Source organism: Scyliorhinus torazame, chromosome 6 (assembly GCF_047496885.1).
Source record: "Scyliorhinus torazame isolate Kashiwa2021f chromosome 6, sScyTor2.1, whole genome shotgun sequence".
Taxonomy (NCBI): domain Eukaryota; kingdom Metazoa; phylum Chordata; class Chondrichthyes; order Carcharhiniformes; family Scyliorhinidae; genus Scyliorhinus; species Scyliorhinus torazame.
This window is the reverse complement of record NC_092712.1, coordinates 268,738,872-268,766,577: the sequence shown is the minus strand read 5'-3', so window position 1 is coordinate 268,766,577 and position 27,706 is coordinate 268,738,872. Positions and strand designations below refer to the sequence as shown.

At 48.2% G+C, this 27,706-nt stretch overlaps 1 protein-coding gene across 1 annotated transcript in view; it reads left to right on the top strand.

Annotated features, from left to right (window-relative positions):
* Positions 1-397: 397 nt before the first annotated feature.
* LOC140425424 (protein DEK-like) overlaps positions 398-27,706 on the top strand; it is a 73,953-nt gene continuing 46,644 nt past the window's right edge. Inside the window, exon 1 of the mRNA XM_072509694.1 lies at positions 398-564. The gene's annotated coding sequence lies outside the window, so the exon portion shown is untranslated. The remainder of the gene's footprint in view (positions 565-27,706) is intronic.

Genomic DNA, 27,706 nt, shown 5'->3' with positions numbered 1-27,706 from the left:
TCTGGAACCCACCTCTTCATTCACCTGAGGAAGGAGCTGTGCTCCGACAGCTAGTGATTCAAAACAAACCTGTTGGACTTTAACCTGGTGTTGTAAGACTCATTACTATATATGGTTGGTTCAACCTTGCCCCTCGCCTGAGGTGTGGTTCCACTGGTTAAACCAGCTCCAGTCAGCTCTCCCCACTCGAAGGGGAAAGCAGCCGATGGTTCATCTGGGACTCTGGCGATTTGCACCCTCTTCAATCTGGAACTATGGCGACTTCACGTATGATTTGTTGAAAAGATGTTTATCATCGTCTTCCCCGCATCCACGTTGCCCTGACGCCCCTTTATCAGTCCCCACATTATTCTACGTGCGCACACACACACAGTGAGCGCGCTCTCTGCCCCCTCCCGGTTGCTAAGGGCCCCTCCGCACTCTCCCCCATTCTGTGCGACGATTGGTCGCCGTTTTCCCGCGTGCGCCACAACTGCCATTTTGAACCGGGGAGCTGCAGCGCCTGGGATTTAGCCGCCTGCCCGACTGAAGGAGAGGGGCTGTCGCCTGGTCTCAAAGTGTCAGGTAAGCTCCGCATCGGGCCGCTCGCCTGCGTTTTCCCGGCCGTCGGAGGTGGAGGGGCCTCCTTGGAGAGGGTAACGAAAGGGAGGGGGAGGCGCCGCCGCGGCCGCGGCCGCGCTGTCGTCCGGGCCGCCACAGGAGACAACTTGTCTGCCCGGGCTGACAGGAATCTGCGACCGGGACCTAGATTTGCTGGGGAAGCGGCCGCGGTGACTGCAGGGACGCGGGAAGGCTCGGGCGGCCAGATAAGGCCACTGTTCCCTGGGGGGGGGGGGGACGTGCAAGCCAGCTACCAGAGGCGGACTGATTGTAGCTCTGGGCCAGGCTGAGCGTCTTTCACCCCCCCCCCCCCCCCCGTAAATTGCAGCATAATCAAATGTGGTAACATAAAATGCCTCTAACTTTAAATTAAACCCGATTTTCCCTTTGCCCACCCTGCCCCTCATGTCTGGGAGAAGCGAGGCTGCAAGTCTCTCATTTTTCCCCCTCCCTCTTTTTGTGTTTCCCGCCATCCGATCTTCCAGTGGATTGAAACCGTTTCTTATTCACTCCGATTCCAAAAGGATTAATATCCACGGGAACGTGGTACATAAGCGATTAACCTCCAGTTTCATTTCTATAGGAAGAGATTTTGGGAAAATAACACAAGCAAAATCGCAAAACGTTGTTGCAGCAGCATTTTGCCTATTCGAATAGATTTCTTTAAAAAGTACTCCAGTGGTCTCTGAACAATTTTTCAACATAAATTTTCAGCAAAATAAATTCGAGTGTCATCTGGATTGAACTGGTAAACTAATGTCATGAAAGAGACGGCTGCCCCCCCCCCCCCCCTTCAAAATTCCCTTGGTTTATGTCAGTTTGTTTCGATGTTTTTGCTGAAACATGCCAGATATGGGTTCCATCCGAGTAGTGAATGGGAACATATTGATATTCTTTTTAAAGAAATGTTATGTAATCCAGAACCCAATCAGAATAACTATTGAGATACTATATTTTGACTCGTAAGGAATGTACAAATAGTTGGAGAAAGTCCGCAGAGCTCTGGGGAAAAGCAGAAAGTTAGATAGATTAGATTTATTGTCGTATGTATTGTGGTACAGTAAAAGTATTGTTCTGTGTACAGTCCAGGCAGATCGTTCCATACATGAAAAACAGGACATATGATAAATGCATAATGTAAAGACATAGACATTGGGTGAAGCATATGGAATGTAGTGCTACATAGAGATGTATGGCTGTCAAAGTCAATATTTTCCCGCTTCTGTAGTAGAAAGATTTAACACACTCGTTAAGACAGAATAACAAAGTTTTATTTTCGAACAACTGCATGCAGTAATGGCTGAAACTTGAAGTCAGAGAGCAGTCAACAAAACTGCTGAGTCTTTCACAAGTTCTGTGCTTTCGCGGAGAATTAGCTCAATATTTATACATTATCATTATCAAGATTGACAACCGTATAGTCAGGAGTTTGATCGGAAATACAAACGGAAGCATAGAACAGACCATGTTTGGTCATATCTCTCATACCATTATTTAGTCCTTGGAGGGAACATTGAAAGGTCGGAATGGACTTGTTTCTTCCTAAGCTTACCTTGTTTTAATTCCTACGGCCCTGGGTTATGACGAGTTAGTTTTATCAGAGTTGCCAAGGTCCGGTGTTTTGGAATAGCTCGACCTTCGCTGATCTTTTCAGACTTCAAGTTATGCAGAGTTGGCCATATCAGTCTTTCAGTCTGAAATGGTTAGGGCAGCATTCTTTACATGGGCCTGGTGAGCTGGAATGAGTAGTTTCAGCCTTTCTTACATTGTATCAAACCTTTTGACCAGTTTTCCCATTGACCAGTTTTCCCATCATGCCATTACTTAATTTGTACCATATCACATTCCCTCTTTTTTTCATATCATGACAACTAGTTAAATAGGTATATCAAGGACTCGATTGAAAATGCATTTACACAAGCAACCAAGCAATCCTATCCCTAGTAGAATTAGGAGTAGTAGAATGAAGGCCTTAAAGATCCAATCAAATAATCCGTGACCCAACCATCCTAGCCAACCCGGCGGGTTATAGTCATGAAATTCACTGCCAATCTCTTGAATTTGAGCAGCCTGTTTCTTAATATGGTCGGCCAGGTTAATGATATTTTCAGAGCCATCTGGAATATAAGTACAGCACTCCTGACCTATGATAGCGCACGTTCCTCCCTGCGAGGCTAACAGATAATCCAAAGCCAGTCGATTTTGTAATGCCACGGTCTGGACAGCTACTAGCTCAGCTGAGACCTCAGCCAGTGCCTGTCCAGTTTCCCTGGCTTCTGCTGCCGTTACGTTCGCCAGTTGTTCCAATGCTGTGGCCATGTGGATCAGTTCGTCGGATGCCTTGCCCGTTCCGTACAAGGGAAAGGCCATCATAAAGAACTGTTCCGTTTTAGAAATAGTCCTTTTTGCTCGCGAGGGGGAGTGCTTAAGGGTGGGTAGGTGACGTATTAGAGGTATGAAGTATCCCAAAAAGCAGGATCCTGTCCAATCAATGGGGAGCCATGGATATGCTTTAGTGCCGCATATGAAATAGGTTCCATTATAGGACGTAAAATCATCAGCTAATGTCATCCAGGGGATTGGGGATGTCTGTCCCCATGAAATGTTAGAGGTTATATTCCATATCCTGGACCAATCAATATGCCCTTGTTGGATATGCCTGGTACCGGTCCTTGCCAGTCAACTGTAAGGTTGCACCTACTTTGCCCCATTAACTTTCCTTTCCCTGATTTATTAAAACACATGGAACCTTGAACATTATACGAGTGGACAGTGAGGGAGGGTGGAGTCAAGGCATGATTATAGTAGGTTGATACGAAGCTGAAAATTTAGTCATGTCATAGCCAGCAGATTTCCATATCCCCCCTATCTCCCGTGCTCCCTGTTTGATTGTCATAAAATCCATTCAACTGTCTCTGCGATATGAAAGGGGAGGGATTGGAGAGGTATTCCTTCCCTCCAATGGACGGGGATGTGGGTACAAACCCAACACTTGCTTGTGTTCAATTTTTCGGCATAAAGATATGACATATATAAATAGGTATTGGAAGGCAGGACTCGTTTAGGTAGTTTTTTTTACTACCGAGTGGCCATTAAGGCTAAAGAGAGTCCCAAAATTATAATGAAGATCTTCATCCTGTCTTCTCGTCTGGGTTGGAGACTATCTTCTTGCAATCGGAACGATGTATCCAACTTGAACGTCCTTCAAGCTTGACGGAAGTTGGTGTAGTCAGCAGTACAAGGAAGGGTCCGCTCCAGCATTGTCCTAGTTTCTTTCTGTCCCAGTTTTTCACCAACACGTGGTCTCCGGGTTTGATCACTAGATATCGAGGGACGGCTGTTCCTGCCGTTACCGGGAGATGTGCCTGTTTTACCTGTGAGTGGAGAAACTTCAGAGAAAGTGTTAATTGCTTCAAATAGTTCTGCATTTGTTCCCCCATCACATGGAGGTCTACTCCCTCTAGGGGTTTTTCATGGGCATCCCAGGGAGTCCTCATTGGCCGACCATAGACTATCTCTGCAGTTGACAGTCTGGTCCGCGAATGGGGAGTCACTCGCATGTGAAACAGTGCCAAGGGCAATACTTTTAGCCAATTTAACCCAGTTTCTTCAGTTAATTTAGATAATTTTTCTTTTAAAGTCCCATTGGCTCTTTCCACATGCGAGTAATACGCGCAGTGCAGTTGCTGTTTAATTGCGAGTGCTTCGCACAATTCAGCATTGACCCTAGCTACAAAATGTGGTCCATTGTCTGAGCTCACCATTTTGGGTACCCCAAAACGAGGAATGACTTCCGTTAACAACTTCACCACCGTATGTGCCGTACAATTGGTGGGGAAGGCTTCAATCCATTTACTAAACAGATCGATTATTACTAAACAATATTTATAGCACTGTGCTTTTGGCAATTCGATAAAATCAAGCTGTATACAGGCAAAAGGGCCATCTGGCAAGGGAGTGGTTCCTGGAGGGCATTTAATGCCTTTACCCTTATTATGTTTCATGCAAATAACGCATCGGTCCAGCCGTGTTTGCGCTGCTGTATTCAAATCTGGGTGCCACCATGTTTTCAGGAGTGGCTGTACCATTCCCTCCTTGCCAAGATGGGTACAAGAATGCAAATAATCAATGAGTACCGGCAATAATGAATTCGGAATACAAACTTGACCAAGGGGAGTAAGCCAGAGGTCTTGTGTCAAGGAGTGTGAACACCCCATTGACTTCCATAGTGTGCGCTCGGAATCAGAGGCGTCCTTCTAAATTTTGAGCTTCAGTTATGTCTGGCATGCCCTTCGTTCCTAATGCAGGTACCTGGTTTAGAGCCTGATTAGCCCCACTGGGAACAATCTGAGCGGCTGATATAGCCGCAGCCGGATCAGCACTGGCATTTCCTAATTGAACAGGAGTGTCCCCCTTTGCGTACGAAGCACATTTAATAGTTGCTAATTGATGGGGAAGCTGAATAGCATCGAGGAGATTTTTAACCCAAAGAGCATTTTGAATGGGAGTTCCCGCAGAGGTGAGAGAGCCTCGCTGTTGCCAGAGGCGACCGAAATCGTGGGCCACGCCAATGGCATACCTAGAATCAGTGTAAACATTAGTACTTTTATCTGTGGCCAAAATACATGCTCGAGTAAGGGCAAATAGCTCGGCTTTTTGTGCAGAGACAGGGGTCTCGAAGGCTGCTGCTTCCTGCACGTCAGTGTCGGTTACCGCGGCATATCCTGGCTGTGAGATGCCAGTGAGAGAAATGGAGGAACTGCCATTAACATAAAAATTAAATCTGGATCATCAATAGGCCGGTCTGTTAGATCCGGGCGAGGCGCGGTAAGGAAGTGATTCCGAAGCAAACAATCGTGTGGCGGGTCCGCAAGGTTATCGGGGGGCTGTTCGAGGAACACAGCAGCATTTAAGGTAGAACAGTAATGAAAAGAGAGGTAGGGGTTTTGCAATAGTGAAACCTCATAGCGGCTCAAGCGGGCTTGAGTCAGATGCTGGGTTTGCTGAGACGTTAGGAGAGCCACAATAGAGTGCGAGGTATGCACTTGTACTGGCTGGTGAAGGGTCAGATTAGAGGCTGCCTGTGCTAACAAATGGACAGCCGTAAGAAGTTGGGTGCAGGGAGGTAGACCGCAAGCTACAGGATCCATATTCGTAGAATAGTAGGCGACCGGGCGACGCCGGTCACCGTGTTCTTGTGTTAGAACACCAGTGGCACATTCATCAAGAACATTAACGTACAACTGAAAGGGTCTGTCATACATAGGTCGTCCTAGCGCTGGTGCGGTAGCCAGGGCGTTTTTGAGAGTAACAAAAGATTGTTTTGCTGAATCAGGAAGTTCAAACTTAAGAGGAGCATTTTGAGAGGCGTACGGAGTTAAATCTTTAGTATGGACAGTAACATTCGGAATCCATTGTCTGCAAAAGTTCACCAATCCTAAAAAGGCTCGCACCTGCTGAGGCGATGTAGGAAATGGGGTCTGCAGTATAGGAGTAATGCGTTCCTGAGTAAGGGAATGATCCGTAGCACTTAGTAGGACACCCAAAAACTTGACCTGCCGTTGGCCTTTATGAACTTTAGTGGGTGGGATCACATATCCCCATGAATGGAGACGGATGAGCAGGTAAATGGTGTCTCGCTGGTTAGCGTTGAAGTCAGGGCTGGTAAGGAGTAAGTCATCAACATATTGGATGACGGTGGAGCCACCAGGAGTGCAATGCTTGTGAGAAAAGGGTTGGAGAATGAATGAAGCCCTGTGGGAGCCTAGTCCAAGTGTACTGGTTGCCCTGAAATGTAAAGGCAAACAAATACTGTGATTCAGGGGCGAGGGATATCGCAAAAAAGGCATGTTGTAAATCAAGGGTGAAAACAGTCGCTTCCGGTGGGATATTACTAAGGATTGTCGCCGGGTTTGGGACAATAGGATATAAGGGTTCCACTATCTGATTAATACATCGGAGGTCTTGGACCAAACGCCATTCGGATGGTCTTCCTATCTTAGGAACTGGAAGAATCGCGGGGTGTTACAGGGCGATTGGCATGGTACCCCAATTCCCTGTTGAAGGAACGATTGAATCATGACCGAGACTCCTCCTTCAGCTTTGGGGCGCAAAGGGTACTGCGAAATCGAGGGCAAGGGCATGTCAGGTTTAACTTTAATAACAACGGGAGGGACATTAGTGAGACCAACTTAGTGTTTGGAGGCCGCCCATAAATCTGCAGGTAGTTCAGATGTCGTTGATTGGACTGAACGATGGTGGTGCAGTGTGCCAATGAGGACAAATGGGCGTTGAAAATATTCTAAAGTGCCTGCGGGTAGAATTTGACTTCCATTAAAGAAAGGATCAGCTTGTCCTCGTAGTGCAGCTGCCAGAAATCCCAAGGACTTGGCACTGTAGCCTTCGTTCACAGAAAGGATCACGTGGGGTGACACAAGTCCCGACTGACGCCAGAGGCCATGGGGTAAATTGACAAGAAAGGCAGACCCTTCTTTTCCCTTAGCGAGGCCAACAAAGGAAACGGATTGTAGAGAACCGAGGGCGTCTTGGTACATGCTCTCCAAATCAGGCGAGCATCCTGTATGATCGTAGCAAAGAGTGACATGTGGATCGGGAATATCTAAGGGAGGTGAAAAGTGTGAGGGATCAAAATCAACCGACCACCACTGTGGAGTAGTGAAAAGGGGGAAATTTCGAAGCTGGGCCTGCGGGACAGCTGATATAGTAATGCCGTTATCAAGGCAAACAATTTCCACCTGCAAGGGACACAGCAAGTCACGTCCGGCCAGGTTGACACCGAGGACACGGGTAACCGTGAAAGGGATGCAATATTCCCGGCCCTCAAATTGAACAGAGAGCGGCTTCGTAAGCGGATAAACAGCACCTTCCCCCATGAAACCAGCAGGTTCCACATGCTTAGCAGAAAGGGGAAAGCAATGTTTCTGAATTAATGTCCAGTCTAGCGTAGAATGAGTCGCGCCGGTGTCAATCAGGAAGGGGATAGGCACGCCCTCTATGTAAATCGTAGCGGTGGGCTCGTCAAAGTGGTCTGTTGAGAGGACCGGAAAGTTCGATCTGGCTAGTCAGTAGGGGTTAGAGGTAGTGAAGGGTGTCTGCTGATGGGGTTGAAATCTACCTTGTCGTTGGGGTGCTGGACAATCCCTAGCGTAGTGGCCTGTACGTTGACAGTTGAAGCAAGTGACATTATATTTGGCAGTAGGACGACGTGGAGGGACGCTGTCGAAATCCTCCATGTGTGGAGTGAAGAGGTAAGGAGCCTGTGAGCGGTAACCAAATTCAGGAGGGTCCGTGCAATCTGGGCGATAGTAATGTGAATCTGTCTGAGGAGTTCTGACCTTTAGGAGCTCTTCTCTGAGAGGGACATTTGATGAATTCGGATTTAATTTTGGGCGAAGAGTCTTTGTAACAGGTCTCACGGTTGCGGCCATTGCTCCAATAATAAGACACAGCACGTTTAATTTGAGGTTTAGAATTGTCAGACCAGTCCATGTTATTAGTTTTAATACTGGATGCTATGCGGTCAGGTAAAACCTGCATTAATAGTGCATTAAATTGGGGAGACTGTGTGCCTGCATTGAAAGTAATGTCCCCGGAGTAAAGAGTGTACACGCCACAAAAGTGGCCAAAAAATTCTGGACCATCTTCCTTAGAAGTGGGAGTACATTCAAGGAGTTTGGCGATGTCGACGGGTTTACAGTGAGCCTGTTTTAGTGCAGGGAACATTAAAGTACGCTGATCGTCCTCCGTTTGGTGTGCGGTGCTGAAGGCCATCCACGTGTCCCCATGAAGTCCTAATTCATTTTTCCATCTTTCCCCTAATTCTGGGGGAAGGGATGAATAAATCAGTGAATATTGATCACGTGCGGTAGCACCGTACATGGTCGCAGTTCTCCTCAAAAACTCAGTGAATCCTTCTGGGTCATCTTTGCAGGAGGGACATTGGGCCATGATCAAACATAGATCATGGGGTTTAAAAGCCTGCCACACCTCAATGAATGGGTCATCATTATCACCAGCGTGGGGGTTAATAACACTCCTAATGGGATAATTTGGGGGGGGAGTTGGTGGCGGAAAAGTTTCCTCCTCCTTAGGTTGGAGTGATAAATCAAGAAAAGCCTGATTAACAGAGGTGAAGGGTTGTTCCATATTAACGGCTTGCGTATGTGACCGAGTGCGTGTTGCTCCGGGGGATGCGTTAGCAGGAGTTTCATTGGCAGTCGCCATATTCCTCATAAGGGGAGAGTCGGGACTTGGAACGGTGGAATTGTAGGATCGGGGTGGGCAGGATGAGGGTGGGGTCCAGGGGATAAATCCTCTTCCTCTTCCGTATCGGCTGAATAGGGAAAGATCGGCATGCCAGAGCAACTGGGAGGATCCTCCTTTCGTTTAATTTGATGGGCTAGCCCTCCTTGCCTATTGGTCGGAGATTTTTTATTTTCGCCTTGTTGTTTATGCTTTCTATCCCAAAGTTCACATACCAATTTTAAAGTCTCCCAATTTTTTGCTTTACCATCCACACAATCAACAATCCCTTTTCTACGGGCATTATCTCTCCAACTCATTAATAGTGATTGTTCGTGGCGCTTAGTGTATTGTTTCTTCCACTCTGAAATTAAAAATTTCCATTTGAAGCCGGCGTTTTTCTGCCAAATGATTTTCTCAGCCGAAATGCAATTATCGTAGTTCCAAGTGCCCCCTAGTGGCCAAATATCGTTACCCAATTTATTGTTCAGCGCTGCAGATAATCTCCGGAAATTACGTTCTTGAGACGGGTTTTCGGAACACATATAAAAAAGAAGGGAATTGCCCCCGGTTTTGTCTAAACTCTGTCCCATAATGTCAATAAAATGTGCCCCAGGCAACAAAAAAAACGATCAAAGAAAATCCCTGGTACCAAATCAAATTGCAGGGTGCCTGACCCAAACTTAAACCTGTAAAACAAGAGGTCCCACAAAAGGACCTAAGGTTATCCACAATTGGGTCCCTGACCCTAAGTACTCTACTAACAGTACAATTTAGATTCGAGCACCGTCACCTGTTTAGTTACTTCCGGATGAGGGGTCGAACCACCAATCCGAGAGAGAGAGACCAAGGTTAATCTTACCTTGTGCCGGCGTCCGTCTCTTAGCCCTAGGCCGTCGGGGAAAATCCCTGGGTGCCAGCAAAATGGAGAATCCGGCCCTCTGTTTCTGAATCTGTTCGCGTATGTTCTCAGGCATTTGTATCTTCTGCCCAATGGAAGAAGTTGGAAGAGAGAATAACACTGGTGGGAGGGGTCTTTGATTATGCTGCCCGCTTTCCCAAGGCAGGGGGAGGTTTAGACCGGGTCAATTGATGAGATGAAAGAGAAAATGCTGGAAAATCTCAGCAGGCCTGGCAGCATCTGTAGGGAGAGAAAAGAGCTCACGTTTCGAGTCTATTGACTCTTTGTCAAAGCTAACAGACAAAGTGGGAAATATTTATACTGTGGAGTGAGAATGAAAGTTTAGCTCAATAAATGAGAGGTGGGTTCGCGTGATGGACTGGGCTGTGTTCACGACTCTGTAGAAGGACAGTTCCTTCAAAGAGGAGGCACCATGGCATCCAGTGACCAGCCTCAATGGTATTTCTTTCTTCTTGAACTCTCTGCATTTGGTCCTTGGCAATTATTCACCGAACTACAGCTATGATGTTTATCCATCTTGTAGGGCTAGGAAGCAGGCCATGAGTACCTGAGCCAAATAGGGTTTGAACCTGTGCTGTTGGCATTGGCTGTCAAGCCAATTTAGCTAACAGAGCCCCTATCTCATCCACTGATACACTGAAGATCGTGAACTATCCTGTACTCCATTGTCAAAACCACATGGTGTTTTTGTAAAGTCCAGTGGCATTAAGCAAGTTTCTTCTCAATAAAACTGGCAGGACTTGACTTGCAAAACTTTGTATTCTGTTCAAAGCAGTTTTTAAAAATTCATTTCCGAGATGTGAGTGCCCCTGGCTAGGTCCAAGATTAATGCTCATTCCTAATTGCCCTTGCCTGGTGGTGAGATGCCTTCATGAACCACTGGTTTTGATACACTCAGTGCTGTTCGGGAGGGAGTTCCAGGATTTTGACTCTGCGACAATGAAGAAATCATGATATATTTCCAAGTCAGGGTGGTGAATGACTTGGAGGAGAATTCCCAGGTGGTGGTGTTCCCATGGGTCTGCTGCCCTTCCTTATAAATGGTAATGGCCGTGGGTTTGGAGGGTGCTGCCTGAGAGTTCCTGCAGTGTGTCTTGTAGCTAGTACACACTGCTGCCACTGTTCATTGGTGGTGGAGGGAGTGAATATTGGTGGAAGTGGTGCCAAGCAAATGGACTGTTTTGTCCTGGATGGTATGGAGCTTCTTTTTTTTTAGAATCTTCATTGTCACAAGTAGGCTTACATTAACACTGCAATTAAGTTACTGTGGAAAGCCCCTCGTCGCCATATTCCGGCACCTGTTCGGGTACACAGAAGGAGAATTCAGAACGTCCAAATTACCTAACAGCACGTCTTTCAGGACTAGTAGAAGGAAACCGGAGCATCCGGAGGAAACCCACGCAGGCACGGTGGAGAACGTGCAGACTCCACACACACAGTGACCCAGCCGGGAATTGAACCTGGGACCCTGGCACTGTGCTAACCACTGTGCTGCCCGATGAGGGTTGTTGTAGGTGCACCCAGTGTTGAGTGTTGTTGGAGGTGCACTCAGCCAGGCAAGTGGAGGGTATTCCATCACACTCCTGACACCTTGTAAGAGGGTGCACAGGCTTTGGGGAGTTGGGAGGCGAGTTACTTGCTGCAGCTTTATGACCAGCATTTGTAGCCAGAGTATTTATGTGGCTAGTCCAGTTCAGTGCCAAGTGTTAAAGCTTGCATTCAATCGTACCTACCTTCACCTCCATAACATCGTCTCTCATCTCCTATTTTGTCCACACTGTTGGTGAAACCTCGATCTAATCTTTTTTGACTAGATTATAGCAAGCACTTCTTGCTGATCTCTTATCCTCCCTTCACAATCCCCATCTTATCCAAAACCGAATTATTGGTACCCTGTCTCATCTGCCCTCCCATCCTTGCTGACCTAAACTATCTCCTGTTCCTCTGTGGATTGAATTTGATCCTTGTGCCCATTTTCAAATTCCCCATATTGCTTCAAAACTGCAATCTGCTCAGTCTTGTATAATTTCTCATTCAGGGATCTCCACAACCACCATTGGCAAAATTATGAGGGACATAGACAGAGGGGTCTAGTAGAGGGATCAATAACCAGGAAGCATAGAGTTCGGGCAAGAAGTAGGAGGTTTAGACTGGATTTGAGGAAAAGCCTTTTCGTTCAGAGGGTGGTGGGAATATGGAACTCGCTGCCTGAAAGTGTGGTAGAGGCGGGAGCCCTCAAAGCATTTAAGAAGCATCTAGATGAGCACTTGACACACAAAAGCATACAAGGATACAGAGCAAATGCTGGAAAATGGGATTAGAATAGACGTGTTTGTTGGTTGGCACAGACACGATGGGCCGAAGGGTATCTCTTTGCTGTAAAATTCTAAGACTAATCTAGACATGGGGGTCATTGTTTAAAAATAAGGAATCACCTGTTTAAGATAATAAATGCAGAGAATTTTTTTTAGTTGCTTTGGAACTCTTCAAAAGGCTGTGGAAGCAGCGTCTTTGAATATTTTCACGGCAGAGGTAGAGTGCTTCATGATAAGCATGGGGATGCACAGTTATTGAGGGTAGGTAGCAATGTGGAGTCGAGGTCAGCCATGATTTTATGGAATGGCGGAGGAGGATTGCAGGACCAAATGGCCTACTCCTGTTCCGAGCTCCTAATTCATATGTTCATATTCCCTCCTAAAACCTCTCTGCCTTCCTTTACTCCTTTTAAGAGCTCTTTAAAACTTATTACTATGACCATGTTTTTGATCATCGTCCTAATATCTCCTTGTGTGGCTTTAGTGGTGTATTTTGTTTGCTAAAACTTCTGTTATATGCTGTGGGATGTTTCACTGTTTATGGTGCTATATAAATGCAAGCTATTGTAGTTCTGCACAATTCAAGACTACGGTCAACCACGTGTGCTGCAGAAATTTTGCAGTTCTGACTGACCTTTTACTTGTGACTGATTACTTATTTGGCTTGAAATTTAGTTCATTGTATACTTTATATGCTAGAGCTGTCTTGGTTTTCTAATTTAAAATAAATCTTAACTGCATTGTGTACTAGTTACATTATAGTTGTTGGTTGGGCAAGGGTATTGAGAATCGGCAAGATACAATATTGGGAAATTTCAATTTCTGCTTCATGCATGATCACTTTTCTTGAGAATTAGGCACTTTTTTTTTAAGCAGTTCCATTTGTTTTTTGTATCTGTTGCTTAAACACTATGATATCACAGATTAAATTCTTCCAAATGCATGGTAAGTGACTTCATGGGGGCATTTATGCATTTTAATTTTAAGTAGGGTTAAAGTAGTATATCAAATTTCCTAATCCTTCAATACCTAACAAAATACCTGTAGATTCGGGACAGAATGAGAAAAGCTGAATGACTCGCATGAAAATCTTCATATTGTTTGAAAGTTTCAATTGCATTGCCTTACTTTAGTATTGCTTGTTTTCTGCGGTTTTTCGTTTAATAATCACCTGGGCAAGCAGAGGAACTGAAACTAGGATTGCAAAAAATAGGTTTTGCATAGTAATTTGGAGATAATTCAACTCGGTGCTGTGACAGCATCTTGTGCAAGAGCAGAAAAGTGACTATTTAGTATGACCGCAGATTACTTCTGCTATTCTCTCTTTGTGACATAATATTGGCATCTTTCCACAACATGTGGCTTGATGGCACAGTGGTTAGCACTGCTGCCTCACAGCGCCAGGGACCTGGGTTCAGTTTCGGCCTTTGGTGACTGGAGTTTGCACATTCTCCCCATGTCTATGTGGGTTTCCTCCATGTGCTCCAGTTTCCTCCCACAGTCCAAAGATATGCAGTTTAGGTGGATTGGTCATGCTAAAATTGCCCCTTGGGTGTTCAGGGATGTGCAGGTTGGATGTGGTTATGGGGATAGGGCAGGGGAGTGGGCCTGGATAGGGCGTCTTTCAGTGGGTTGGTGCGGACTCGATGTGCCGAATGACCTCCTTCAGCAATGCAGGGTTCTATAGTTCTATGTACAATCAATCTTAAATTTGCCTAGACTCGTTATTTGAATATTTTGAATTCCTGATGGCTTTCTGTTTGGTCCATACTAATGTGTTCGACAGCCTTCAGAATTAGAAGGGAGCCTGTGGTACTGATACTATTTGCTGCGTAAAGCACATTTATTATTTTTACATCGGACTGCAAGACTAGATGGACAGAGGTAAGGTACAGTCGCCATGGTCCCAGATGACTGTAAGCTGCTTCTTTGAGGGAGAGAGCTGACTGGTTGTGATTTAACCTGAAGATCGCCACACCTTGGGTGAGGGGCAAGTTTGAGAAGCCTGGGCCTTCATGGATAATCTCAGCCGGTATGGGAATTGAATCACACTCTGGAGGTATATTCGCAATCCACCTTAAACTACTTCAGTCCTTGGGATGATGCTGATGCTTCCATGATGGTGTTGGGGACAGAATTTTGGATTTGGACAAAGTATAATGTCTCAAAGAGGATGTTTTATAACTTGGAGAGGAACGTGGATCGATTGTATCCTATCCTTCTTGTTCTTGGTTGTAGGGTTCATGGGTTAGGAGGTGCTGTCAAACAGTTTGGTGAGTTGCTTGCATCAGTTTATCCTGTAGGCAGTGCAAACTGAAATCATAATGTGCCATCAGTGGAGGGTGTGGCTGTTGAGTTCACTTTCAGGGACTTTAGTCAACGCTTTATCAGGGTGCTATCAAGCTGCTTCAGTATTGTTGCAGGTACACGATTTGAATGATTACCCAATGATGTTCATGATTTTATCTTTTTTAGTGGAGAAGTTTGAAAAGTCAGGGGTGAGGCAATTGTGGGATATTCAGTCTCTTGTCTCGCTTGTGTGGTCACGATATTGATATGGTTTCAGGTCCCTGGTTTCCCCACTATCACCACTGCCATGTTGGCAATGGAGAATTTGATGGTGATAATGCTATTGAAGGTTGGGTTAAATAGTTTGGTATTTTCTTTAAAAAAAAAAAAAAATTATTCAAATTTTTCAACAGATTTTCAACAAACCACCCCCCCCCCCCCCCCCCAACAAAAAGAAAGAAACAAGAACACAACAATCAAAAATTATACATTGGATTTCCCCCATATACAATAACCCCCCATATGACATTTAAAACACCAATAGAGAAACCCCCCCCCCCCCCACCACCCACCCAAACGCCACTCCAAAAGAACCCCGGCCCTGGGCTGCTGCTGCTGCTGACCTCCTCCTAACGCTCCGCGAGGTAGTCTAGGAACGGTTGCCACCGCCTGAGGAACCCCTGCACAGACCCTCGCAAGGCAAACGTTATCCTCGCCAGCTTGATGAACCCTGCCATGTCATTGATCCAAGCTTCCACACTAGGGGGCTATGCATCTTTCCATAATAGCAAAATCCTCCGCCGGGCTACCAGGGACGCAAAGGCCAGAATACCGGCCTCTTTCGCCTCCTGCACTCCCGGCTCGTCCGTTACCCCAAATAATGCCAACCCCCAACTTGGCTTGACCCGGGCTTTCACCACCTTGGACATAGTCCTCGCAAAACCCTTCCAAAACCCATCCAATGCCGGGCACGACCAGAACATATGGACGTGAATTGCCGGACTTCCCGAGCACCTCCCACATCTGTCCTCCACCCCAAAGAACCTACACAAACTCGCCCCTGTCATATGCGCTCTGTGAGTAACTTTGAACTGTATTAGGCTGAGCCTGGCGCAAGAGGAGAAAGAATTAACCCTACTCGGGGCATCAGCCCACAGACCCTCATCTATCTCCTCCCCCAGCTCCTCCTCCCACTTGTCCTTTAACTCCTCCACCGAGGCCGCCTCCTCTTCCTTCAGCTGGTAAATCGCCGAAACTTTGCCTTCTCCAACCCATACATCCGAAATCACCCTGTCCTGAATCCCCTGTGCAGGGAGCAGCGGGAATTCCCTCACCTGCCGCCTCACAAACGCCCTCACTTGCATGTACCTGAAAGCGTTTCCTGGGGGTAGCCCAAACTTCTCCTCCAGCGCCCCTAGGCTCGCAAACGTCCCATCGATGAACAGTTCCCCCATTCTTCTAATCCCTGCCCGATACCAGCTCCGAAACCTCCCCATCCATCCTTCCCAGGACGAACCAATGATTCTCCCGAATCGGGGACCAAACTGAGGCTCCCACCTCGCCGATGTGTCGCCTCAACTGCCCCCAGATCTTCAGCGTCGCCGCCACCGCCGGACTCGTGGTGTACCTTGTCGGCGAGAGCGGCATCAGTGCTGTCACCAGCGCCCTCAGGCTCGTGCCCACACAGGACGCCATCTCTAACCTCTTCCACGCCGCCCCCTCTCCCTCCATTATCCACTTACGGATCATCGCCACATTGGCTGCCCAATAATAGCCGCACAAATTCAGCAGCGCCAGCCCCCCCTGTCCCTGCTACGCTCCAGAAACACACTCTTCACCCTCCGGGTCTTATTTGCCCACACAAAACCCATGATGCTCCTACTTACCCATTTGAAAAAGGCCTTGGGGATCATAATGGGAAGGCACTGGAACACAAAGAGAAACCTCGGGAGGACCGTCATTTTGACTGACTGCACCCGAGAGTGGCAGCACATCCCATCTTTTAAAATCCTCCTCCATCTGCTCCACCAACCGCGTCAAATTGAGCCTGTGCAGGGCCCCCCCAACTCCTAGCTACTTGGATCCCTAGATACCGAAAGCTCCTTTCCGCTCTCTTCAGCGCTAGCTCGTCTATCCCCCTTCCCTGGTCTCCTGAATGCACCACAAAGAGCTCACTCTTCCCTACGTTGTGTTTATACCCCGAAAAGTCCCCAAACTCCCTTAGGATCCGCATGACCTCCGCCATCCCCTCCACTGGAGCTGCCACATACAGCAACAGGTTGTCAGCATACAACGACACCCGGTGTTCCTTCTCTCCCCCCCCGCCCCCCCTGAACCAGCCCCCTCCATTTCCTGGACTCCCTCAGTGCCATGGCCAGAAGCTCAATTGCCAGTGCAAACAACAAGGGATAGGGGGCACCCCTGCCTCATCCCCCGGTACAGCCGAAAGTACTCCGACCTCCGCCGATTCGTAGCCACACTCTCCACCGGGGCTCTATGTAGCAGCCTAACCCAACTGATGAACCCCTCCCCGAACCCAAACCTCCGCAACATTTCCCAAAGATACTCCCACTCCACCAGGTCAAAGGCCTTCTCCGCGTCCATAGCTGCCACTACCTCCGCTTCCTCCTCCACCGGGGGCATCATAATCACATTGAGGAGCCTCCGCACATTTGTATTTAATTGCCTACCCTTCACAAATCCCGTCTGGTCCTCCTGAATCACCCCCGGGACATAATCCTCAATTCTCGTAGCCAGCACCTTCGCCAGCAACTTAGCATCAACATTGAGGAGCGAGATCGGTCTATACGACCCACAATGCAGTGGATCCTTGTCCAGATTCAGGATCAAAGAAATCAGCGCCCTAGACATTGTCGGGGGCAAGGTCCCCCCTCCTTCGCCTTATTGAAAGTCCTCACTAGCAATGGGCCCAGCAGGTCCACGTATTTCCTGTAGAATTCCTGTAGTTTAGCTCACTGGGCTAAATCGCTGGCTTTTAAAGCAGACCTAGGCAGGCCAGCAGCACGGTTCAATTCCTGTACCAGCCTCCCCGAACAGGCGCCAGAATGTGGCGACTAAGGGCTTTTCACAGTAACTTCATTAAGCCTACTCGTGACAATAAGCGATTTTAATTTCATTTTCATTTCATTTCCGACCCCGGGGCCTTCCCCGCCTGCATGCTCCCCAATCCTTTAACCAGCTCCTCCAGCCCAATCGGCGCCCCCAAACCAGCCACCTCCTCCTCCTCCTCCTCCTCCACCCTCTGGATCCTCAGCTGATCCAGGAATCGTCGCGTCCCCTCCTCCCCCGCTGGGGGCTCGGACCTGTACAGATCCCCATAGAGGTCCCTAAATACCTGTTTATTCTCACCGCACTCCGCACCGTATTCCCCCCTCTATCCTTAACTCCACTAATCTCCCTCGCTGCCTCCATCTTATGAAGCTGGTGTGCCAGCATCCGACTCGCCTTCTCCCCATACTCACGTCGCCCCCTGCGCTTTCCTCCACAGTGTCTCTGCTTTCCCCGTGGTCAACAGGTCGAACTCCGTCTGGAGGTTCCGTCGCTCCCTGAGTAGCCCCTCCTCGGGGGCCTCTGCATAACTCCTGTCCACCCTTAAAATCTCCCCCACCAACCTCTCCCTCCCCTCCCTCTTCTCCCTGTGGGCCCTAATGGAGATTAGCTCTCCCCTGACCACCGCCTTTAACGCCTCCAAGACTACCCCCACCTGCACCTCCCCGTTGTCGTTGGCCTCCAAATATCTTTCAATGCACCCCCGCACCTGCCCGCACCCCCCCTCATCCGCCAATAGTCCCACATCAAGGCGCCACAGTGGGCGCTGGTGTCCCGTCTCCTCCCCCCCCCCCCCCCCCCCCCCCATTATCAAGCTTCCTACCTCCAGACCTGGAATCCGACCCAGCATGCGTTTCATAAATCATTCGGGGCATATACGTTCACCAGTACCACCCGCACCCCCTGAAACCTAACGCTCACCATCACATATTGATCTCCATTATCCACTACAATATTCAGTGCCTCAAACGACACCCGCTTCCCCACCAGTATTGCAACCCCTCTGTTCTTCGCATCAAGCCCTGAATGAAAGACCTGCCCTACCCATCCCGTTCTCAGCCTAACCTGATCTGCCACCTTCAGATGTGTCTCCTGGAGCATAACCACGTCTGCCTTCAGTCCCTTTAAGTGCGCGAACACCCGGACCCTCTTGACCGGCCCGTTCAGGCCCCTCACATTCCAAGTTATCAGCCGGATTGGGGGGCTACTCTCCCCCCCCCCCCCCCCCGCCGACTAGCCATCTCTTTTTCTAGGTCAGCCACATGCCCGCGCCTCCCGCACCCTCCAGTCCCCCAGGCGGCAGACCCCCGCCCCGACTACCTCTCCTACTTCCAGCTCCCCTTTGGCCAATGCAGCAGCAACCCTGTTCTCTCCCCCCCCCCCCCCCCCCCCCCCCCCCGCTAGATCCACATCTAGCCATTTTGCTCCCCCCATGACACTCCCATAAGTCAGCTGACTCCAGCTGGCCCCGGCCTCTCCCGCCATTCCATCGACCCCCCCAGTGTGAGAATCCCCCCTCCCCTTCGCAGTCAGTGTGCGCTCCTCTCCTGCACCTGCACCCCCCCCCCCCCCCCGGCCCCAACCCCATCCTTCCCTAACGCGGGAAAAAGCCCGCGCTTTCCTGAGCTGGCCCCTGCCCCCTCTGGCGCAGCTCCTTTTTGCGGCCTTACCCCAACTCCCCATCCCCGGGCCTCCACTCCCCCTCCTCCTCTGCAGGGGCCTGCCCCTCCAACACCGACTCCCACACTCTCCCACAGCCCCCACATCAAATCCATTCACCCATCCCCACCCAGCACTCAAACCAAGAGAACATTCCCCAAACGTAATAAACACAGTGAACACAGTAAACATCCCCCCACGACAAACCCTCAATTTGAGTCCAACTTTTCAGTCTGTATAAAGTTCCATGCCTCATCGGGCGTTTCAAAATAGTGGTGCCGATCTTGGAACGTGACCCACAATCGTGCTGGCTGCAGCATACCGAACTTCACCCCCTTCCGATGGAGCACTGCTTTAGTCCGATTGAAACCAGCTCTCTTCTTAGCCACCTCTGCACTCCAGTCCAGGTAAATTTGGATCTCCGTGTTCTCCCACCTGCTGCTCCGCTCTTTTTTTGGCCCATCTCAGGACACACACTCTGTCCATAAAGCGGTGGAACCTCACCACTACAGCCCCTGGCGGCTTGTTGGCTTTGGGTCTCCTTGCCAGGACCCGATGAGCCCCATCCAGCTCCAGGGGCCTCGGGAAAGCTCCCGCGCCCATCAGCGAATTGAGCATCGTGCTCATATATGCCCCGGCATCGGGCCCCTCCACTCCTTCAGGAAGACCCAGAATCCGAAGATTCTTCCTCCTCGACCTATTCTCCAGATCCTTGAATTTTTCCGCCCACCTCTTGTGCAGCGCCTCGTGCGCCTCCACCTTCACCGCCAGGCCCAAGATCTCATCCTCGTTCTCCGAGGCTTTTTGCCGCACCTCCCGGATCGCCGCCCCTTGGGCCTTCTGGGTCTCCACAAGCTTCTCAATCGCCGCCTTCATTGGCGCCAGCATTTCTGTCTTCAGCTCCTCAAAGCAGCGTTTAAGAAACTCCTGCTGCTCCTGCGACCACTGCGCCCACGCTGCTTGGTCTCCACCCGCCACCATCTTGCTTTTCCTCCCTTGCACTTTTCGCTGCCCCAGGATCACTTTTTTAACCGCTCCACTCCTGGTCCAATCCATATAATGTCGGACGGACCTTGCTGTCACCTTCCCACACTGGAAGCCGAACAATTGCCATTGGGGCTCCTCTGGGGAGCCCAAAGGGCCGTTCCCGGCGGGAGCTGCCGAACGTGCGACCTACCTAGGCATAGCCGCAACCGGAAGTCGTTTGGTATTTTCTTGAGATGGTCATAACTTAGTACAGGCCATTGTATACATGGATGTCGACCAGAACCTGCTGCATATTTTGTTGGTAGAATTGTCAATGGAACTGAATACTGAAAGCAACAGCAACACCATTGCTGACTTTGTGACAAAAGATCATTGAAGGTGACTGGGTGAGGACACTTCCTTAGGAACTTCAGTAATGATGCCATATGGCAGAAACTATTTGCCTTCTCTGACACCCAATTATCACTTTTTCTTCCTATTCCAATGCAATCAATCCTCTTTAGTAGTCCATTAAGAACTCTGCCTGAAATGCAAGTGAGGGCATTTGTGAGGCAACAGATGAGGGAATTTCCGCAGCTCCCGGCGCAAGGGATCCAGGACAGAGTGATTTCGGGGGCGTGGGTTGGGTGACAGTAAGGTGTCCGATATATACAGGGAAATGAGAGACGAGGGGGAGACGATGATAGAGGAACTGAAAGGAAAATGGGAGGAGGAGCTGGGGGAAGAGATTGAGGAGGGGCTGTGGACGGATGCCCTAAGTAGGGTAAATTCCTCGTCCTCGTGTGCCAGGCTCAGCCTGATCCAATTCAAGGTACTACACAGGGCACATATGACGGGAGCAAGATTGAGCAGGTTTTTTGGGGTGGAGGATAGGTGCGGGAGGTGCGCGGGAAGCCCTGCGAACCACACCCACATGTTTTGGTCATGTCCGGTATTGCACGGGTTCCGGGTGGGTGTGACAAAAGTGATTTCAAAGGTGGTGGGGGTCCGGGTCGAACCAAGCTGGGGGTTGGCTATATTTGGGGTCGCAGATGAACCGGGAGTGCAGGAGGCGAGAGAGGCCGATGTTTTGGCCTTTGCGTCCCTAGTAGCCCGGCGAAGGATTCTACTCTTGTGGAAAGAAGCTAAACCCCCTGGCGTGGAGGCCTGGATAAACGACATGGCAGGGTTTATAAAATTGGAGCGGATAAAGTACGCAGTAAGAGGTTCGGCTCAGGGGTTCACCAGGCGGTGGCAACCGTTCCTCGACTATCTTGCAGAGCGATAAGGGAAAATAGGAAAGACAACAGCAGCAACCTAGGGGGGAGGGGGGGGGGATGCATTTAGGTCTTCGGGTTTTTTTTGTGTGTTACATATTTGCTGTTCGTATTTATCTTCTCAATGTTACTATTACGTTTTGTTTTTTATTTGTGTTGGCACTTGCCGTTAGTTAATATATTATTTTAAAAAACGATCAATGTATATATTGTTACAAAGTTGTAAAAATGGAAAATTCTTGGTTGATCGAGAAGCTTTAATAAAATATATTTTTTTTAAAAAAAGAACTCTGCCTGAAATCATCCAGGTCTACATGCTGCTGAGCAGTGACACAAATCTGCATACGTGAATACTGACGCCAGTTGATTTCTTTTCTCTGACATCTCTTTCAATCCCTCTGTTGCCTCTGCAGATTGCTGGTTTGACTTCCAGTCGGCCATGCAATTTCCTACAGCTGAATGTTGGATTCCACATCAAGCTCCGTTCCCTCAACGCTAGTTTTATTTACCTCCCTGCCACTGTCCATCCGGTTGAATCAGTGTTTGCAACAGCTAATCTCCTGCTACCCTTCCTGCTTGTCTCAATTTTTCAGCTACCTCACCCCGTGCTCAAGAATTGGGTGTCTGAATTGCATGTGATCCTTTCCATCTGCGAATAATACCCTATTTTAAATCACCTGACTGCAAATGTGGTTTAAGGGAAGTATATTGGGACTTCATTTTTATTCATTTAAGGGATGTGAGCATCGCTAGCTAGTTTAGCATTTATTGTCCTTCAGAGGTGGTGGTGAGCTGCCTCCTTGAACCACTGCAGCCCCTGAGGTGTAGGTACACCCAAAGTGCTGTTTTTTAAAATACATTTAGAGTACCCAATTATTTTGTTTTCCAATAAGGGGCAATTTAGTGTGGCCAATCCGCCTAACCTACACATCTTTGGGTTGTGGGGGTGAAACCCACACAGACACGGGGAGAATGTGCAAACTCCACACGGACAGTGACCCAGGGCCAGGATTCGAACACGGGTCCTCAGTGCCATAGACAGCAGTGCTAACCACTGTGTTATGTGCCGCCCCACCCACAGTGCTGTTAGGGAGGGCATTCCAAGATGTTGACCAAGTAACAGTGAAGGAATGGTGATATATTTCCAAGTCCTGGATGGTGAGTGACTTGGAGGGAAGCGTCCAGGTTGTGGCGTTCCCATGTATCTGCTGCTCTTATCTTAGACGGTAGTGGTCAAGGGTTTGGAAGGTGCTACCAAAAGAACCTTGATGAGCTCCTGCAGTGCATCATGGAGATGGTATACACTGCTGTCACTGTTTGTCAGTGGTGGAGGGAGTGAATGTCTTTGGAAAGGGTAGCAATCAAGCGGGCTGCTTTGACCTGGGTGGTGTCAAGCTTCTTGAGTGTTGTTAGAGCTGCATTCATCCAGGCAAGTGGAGAGTTTCCATCACATTCCTGACATGTGCCTTGTCGATGGTGGACAGGATTTGGGGAGTCAGGAGGTGATTTACCTGCCGCAGCATTCCTAGCCTTTGACCTGCTCTGGTAGCCACAGTATTTATGTGTTGGATTCAGTTTCTGGTTAATTATGACCCCGGGATGTTGATAGTGGGTGCTTCTGCGATGATAATGCTGTTGAATGTCCAGGGGTGATGGTTAATCCTTTCTTGTTTGACATAGTAATTGCCTGACATTTGTGTGACGTAAATATAACTTGCAGCCCAAGCCTGGATATTGTCCAGGTCTTGCTACATTTGGACATAGACTGCTTCACTATCTGATTCATGATTGGTACTGAACATTGTGCAGTCATCAGTGAACATCTGATGTCTATGTTTGAACGAAGGATGCAATGAGGTCAGGAGCTGAGTGACCCTGATGGAACTCAAACTGAGATTCCATGAGCAGGTTGTTACTGAGTAAACGCTTCTAGGTAGCGCTGTTGACCTTTTCCATCACTTTACAAATGATCAAGGGTAGATTGATGCGGTGGTAGTTGACTGGATTGGTTTGTCCTGATTCTTGTATGCAGGACATACCTGGGCAATTTTCCACATTGCTAGGTAATTGCCAATATTGTAGCTGTACTAAATCAACTTGGCTTGAGGCACAGTAAGTTCTGGAGCACGTGTCTTCAGTACTATTGCTGGTCCACAGCCGTTGCAATTTCCAGTGCCTTCAGCCTTTTCATTACATCACGTGGAGTGAATCGAATTGACTGAATACTGACATCTGTGATGCTGGTGACCTCCGGAGAAGGCCGAGATGGATCATTCACCCTGCACTTCTGGCTGAAGATTGTCGCGAATGCTTCAGTTTGCATCTTGCACTGACGTGCTCGGCCCTCCACAGCTGAGGATGGGATAATTTGTGGAGTCTCCCTCTCCAGTGAGTTGCTTAATTGTCCACTACTGTTGATGGCTGGATGTGGCAGGACTGCAGAGCTTCGATCTGATCCATTGGTTGTGGGATTGCTACACTGTCTATTTTACTTGCTGCTTGTGCTGTTTGGCACACAAGTAATCGTGTGTTGACACCTCATTTTTCGGTATGCCTGGTGCAGCTCCTGGCATGCCCCCCTGCACTCCTCATTGAACCAGGGTTGATCCCCTGGCTTAGGTGGTAATGGTAGAGTGGGGAATATGCCGGCCCACGAGGTTACAGATTGTGATGGAGTACAATTCTGCTACTGCTGATGGCTCACAGCATCTTATGGATGCCCAGTCCTGAGTTGCTAGATCTTTTCGAAGTCTATCCCATTTAGCATGGTGATAGCGTGACACGACACGATGGAGGGTATTCTTAATGTGAAGACGGGACTTTGTCTCCGCTAGGACTGTGCGGTGGTCGCTCCTAATGTTACTGTCATGGACAGATGCATCTCTAGCAGGCAGGTGGGTGAGGATGAAGTCAAGTATGATTTTCCCTCTTAGTTCACTTATTAACTGTCACAGTCCCAGTCTAGCAGCTATGTCCTTTAGGACCTGGCTAGCTCAGTCTTGTCTTTTTGTCACATTTCTTGTCCAATACCATAATGGTTGAAATTCTAAGCCCAAAGCCGACTCCATCTCTCTAAGTAGAATTCTGCCCCTCCCTCCCCTAACGTCAACATCTTTACCTGTTTCAAGATGCTCTGCAAAACCTATCTTTCTGACCGAGCTTTTGATCATTTTGATAATGATCCTGTGAAACCCTTTGAAATGAAGGCACTATACAAATGTAAGCTATATAAAAGGATCTGTACCAGGTTCATCTGATGTTTTTTTAAGCACTCTGATAGGACAGTTATCCTGTTATAAATTGTTAGTCCAGTGTCTCCTTGGAGTTGCAGTCTTTAAAATGTATTAAATCACAGCTTCCCTACCCAACACCAGCAAAGGATATTTGCCCCTACTTAATACTGCATTGGGAAACAATGTCCTGTTAGATAAAATCTTAAGTGGTACAATTTTAAAAGGTGCACAGGAACCGAAACCTGTTTATGTGTACAAGTTAATACAGCTGTTTTTGTTTTCAGGAAAAGCACATATGGAATCCAACAATTTTTAAATAGAGACGCAGTGTGTAAAAACAGGGGAGTTATGCAAAACATTTGCAAATCACTGATTGGGTGTCATTATCAACTCTCGTATCCAGCAAGTGGCGGTGCTGAAAGTAGCAGGAAAAGCACATGAATGATGCGCTCAACAAGATTTTCAAAGCCTGGGAGGTTAGACAGTGGAGATTTACTGTAATGGTGCCAATGATTGAGGAGCTTTAGTCTTGTGAAGAGACTAAAATAAGCTCAAATTATCCTAGGAGCAGAGAGATTAAGGAGAGAATTAAAATGTGCTCAAAATGATGACGAGTGAGTAAATCGGAAGAAATCTGATTACATTGGCAGGATTAGTTGTAACCAGTGGGCACATATTTAGGAGAATGGGCAAAAAAGAACCAGATAATAGTATTGAATTATATTTTATGCAATGCATTATGACCTAGAAGTAGTTACAATAGTAACTTTCAACAGGGAAAGTTACATTTGAAAAGGAAAGAAACTTGCAGGTCCACATGGAAAGCACAGGGGACTGGGTAGCTCTTGCAGAAGCTAGCAGAGACAAAATGAGCTGGAAGACCTCCAATGTGGAGCTGGAGTTGGCACAAACTGATGATGTGTCCCTGAACCTGAGATCCAGAAGGTTTGATGGGAACATTCACAACAACATTGATGTGTGTAACAAAAAAAATTAAATGCCTGAAAATATTTGATGCATGATTTAAGAAAGTAGATAAGGACTTCCAGTGACAGGGATGTGCTAAGAAGTTGCACATCAGGTGACTCTCCTCCCATGAACCTCAAAAATAGTCTCTTTTCACCCGAAATAGCTCGATAACGCCAGGGAAAAAGATCCCCACACCTCTGCAAGAGGAAAATGGCAAACAGCTGCCATTCCGGAGGCCGTGTGGAAACCAGGAGCGGAAAAAGCCTGGATAAACAGATGACCCAACCGATCGACGCATGAGGCGGTGAGCGAGAAGGACCGGCCTGCCGTGCAAGAAGCCCTCCCCACACCAGGGGATGGGTGGAGGATGTTTCTCTCAAGAGAATTGAGAGAACATTGAGAAGAGACAAATCAGATGTTCAAGCTGCAGTTAAGGGTGCGGAAGCTCTGGCGACTGGAAGAGCTGGAAAAAGCTGCAACAGTTCGGGGCGACTGGATTGTCACCCTGGAGAAAGAAGTGGCAAGGCTGGTCACGATGCAGGGGAGTTGGAAAAGGAAAATCGAAAACCAAGAGAACTGGTTGAGGCGCGAAAACCTAAGGATCGAAGGTAGGAACCCCACGGACTATGTGGCCCAAATGCTGTTCAACCTGGTGGGAAAGGATAGCTTCCTCAGCCCACCAGAAGTTGACAGAGCACACCGGTTGCTTCGCCCAAGCCAAGGGCGATAATTGCCAAAATGCACTGGTACCAAGACCTGCACTGGGCGAGACAAACTAAGAACTGTAACTGGGAAGATCACCGGATTTGGATCTACAAAGACCTTGGGGCTGCCCTAGCCAAGCACCAGGCAGAATTCAATAGGGCGAAGGCCGAGCTGTACAAAAATGAGGTAATGTTTGGGATGCTGTACTCAGCCAAGCTTTGGGTCACATTCCAAGGTAGGGAGCACTTTGGTCTTGGAGAACGGACTAGAGAAACGGCAGCAGGGACAGAAATGAAGAGCTCATAGGAAGTGACTTTTACTTTCTGCTTTCTGAATTGCCAACTGTGAACCACCATGACAATCACATTGCGTGGGATTGTACTGCCTCGTCCTGGGTAGGAGCGAGGGCAGCAGAGCGCAGATGAGGGCAATGGCAGATAAGCTCAGGTAACGGGCGACTCGAAGATGCACAACCAGCCCCTGTGGGGGGGGGTTTCACCATACTAGCGGGGAGCCAGCACCGGGAAGTGTGCAGGAGAGAGGGGCCGTGCTGCCAAAAGAAGAGAGATCTCCAACATGATGAAAGAACTCTGCACTTTCATGGAGCAAATGGGGGCAGTGGACCCATGGCAGTTCGCCCACCTAGGGGAGGAATTCTCCTTCTCCCAAGTACACAATGTATATTCACGGATCGACGACTTCATAGGGGCGAAATAGGTGCTTCCAGGGCTTGTAAGAACGGAATATTAAATCAATAGCACTAAACGACATAGGGTCAGATGATGTGGAGTCTGTGTGGGTAGAGTTGAGGAACCACAAAGGCAAAAAAAAATAATGGGAGTTATGTACAGGCCTCCTAACAGTGGTCAGGACCAGGGGCACAAAATGCACCACGAAATAGAAAGTGCATGTCAGAAAGGCAAGGTCACAGTGATCATGGGGGACTTCAATATGCAGGTGGACTGGGTAAATAATGCTGCCAGTGGGCCCAAGGGAAGGGAATTCATTGAATGTTTACAGGAGGGCTTTTTGGAACAGCTTGTGATGGAGCCCACGAGGGAACAGGCCATTCTGGACTTAGTGTTATGTAATGAGCCAGACTTGATTAAAGATCTTAAAGTAAGGGAACACTTAGGAGGCAGTGATCATAATATGGTAGAATTCAATCTCCAATTTGAAAGAAAGAAGGTAGAATCAGATGTAAAGGTGTTACAGTTAAATAAAGGTAACTACAGGGGCATGAGGGAGGAACTGATGAAAATCAACTGGGAGCAGAGCCTAGTGGGAAAGACAGTAGAACAGCAATGGCAGGAGTTTCTGGGAGTAATTGAGGACTCCCTGGCGCGGGTCACCCTGCTGTCTACGCTAGCACAAGCCTCAATCTCGCTGATACCCAAGAAAGACAAAGACCCAACAGAAGTGCAGACCCATCTCACTGCT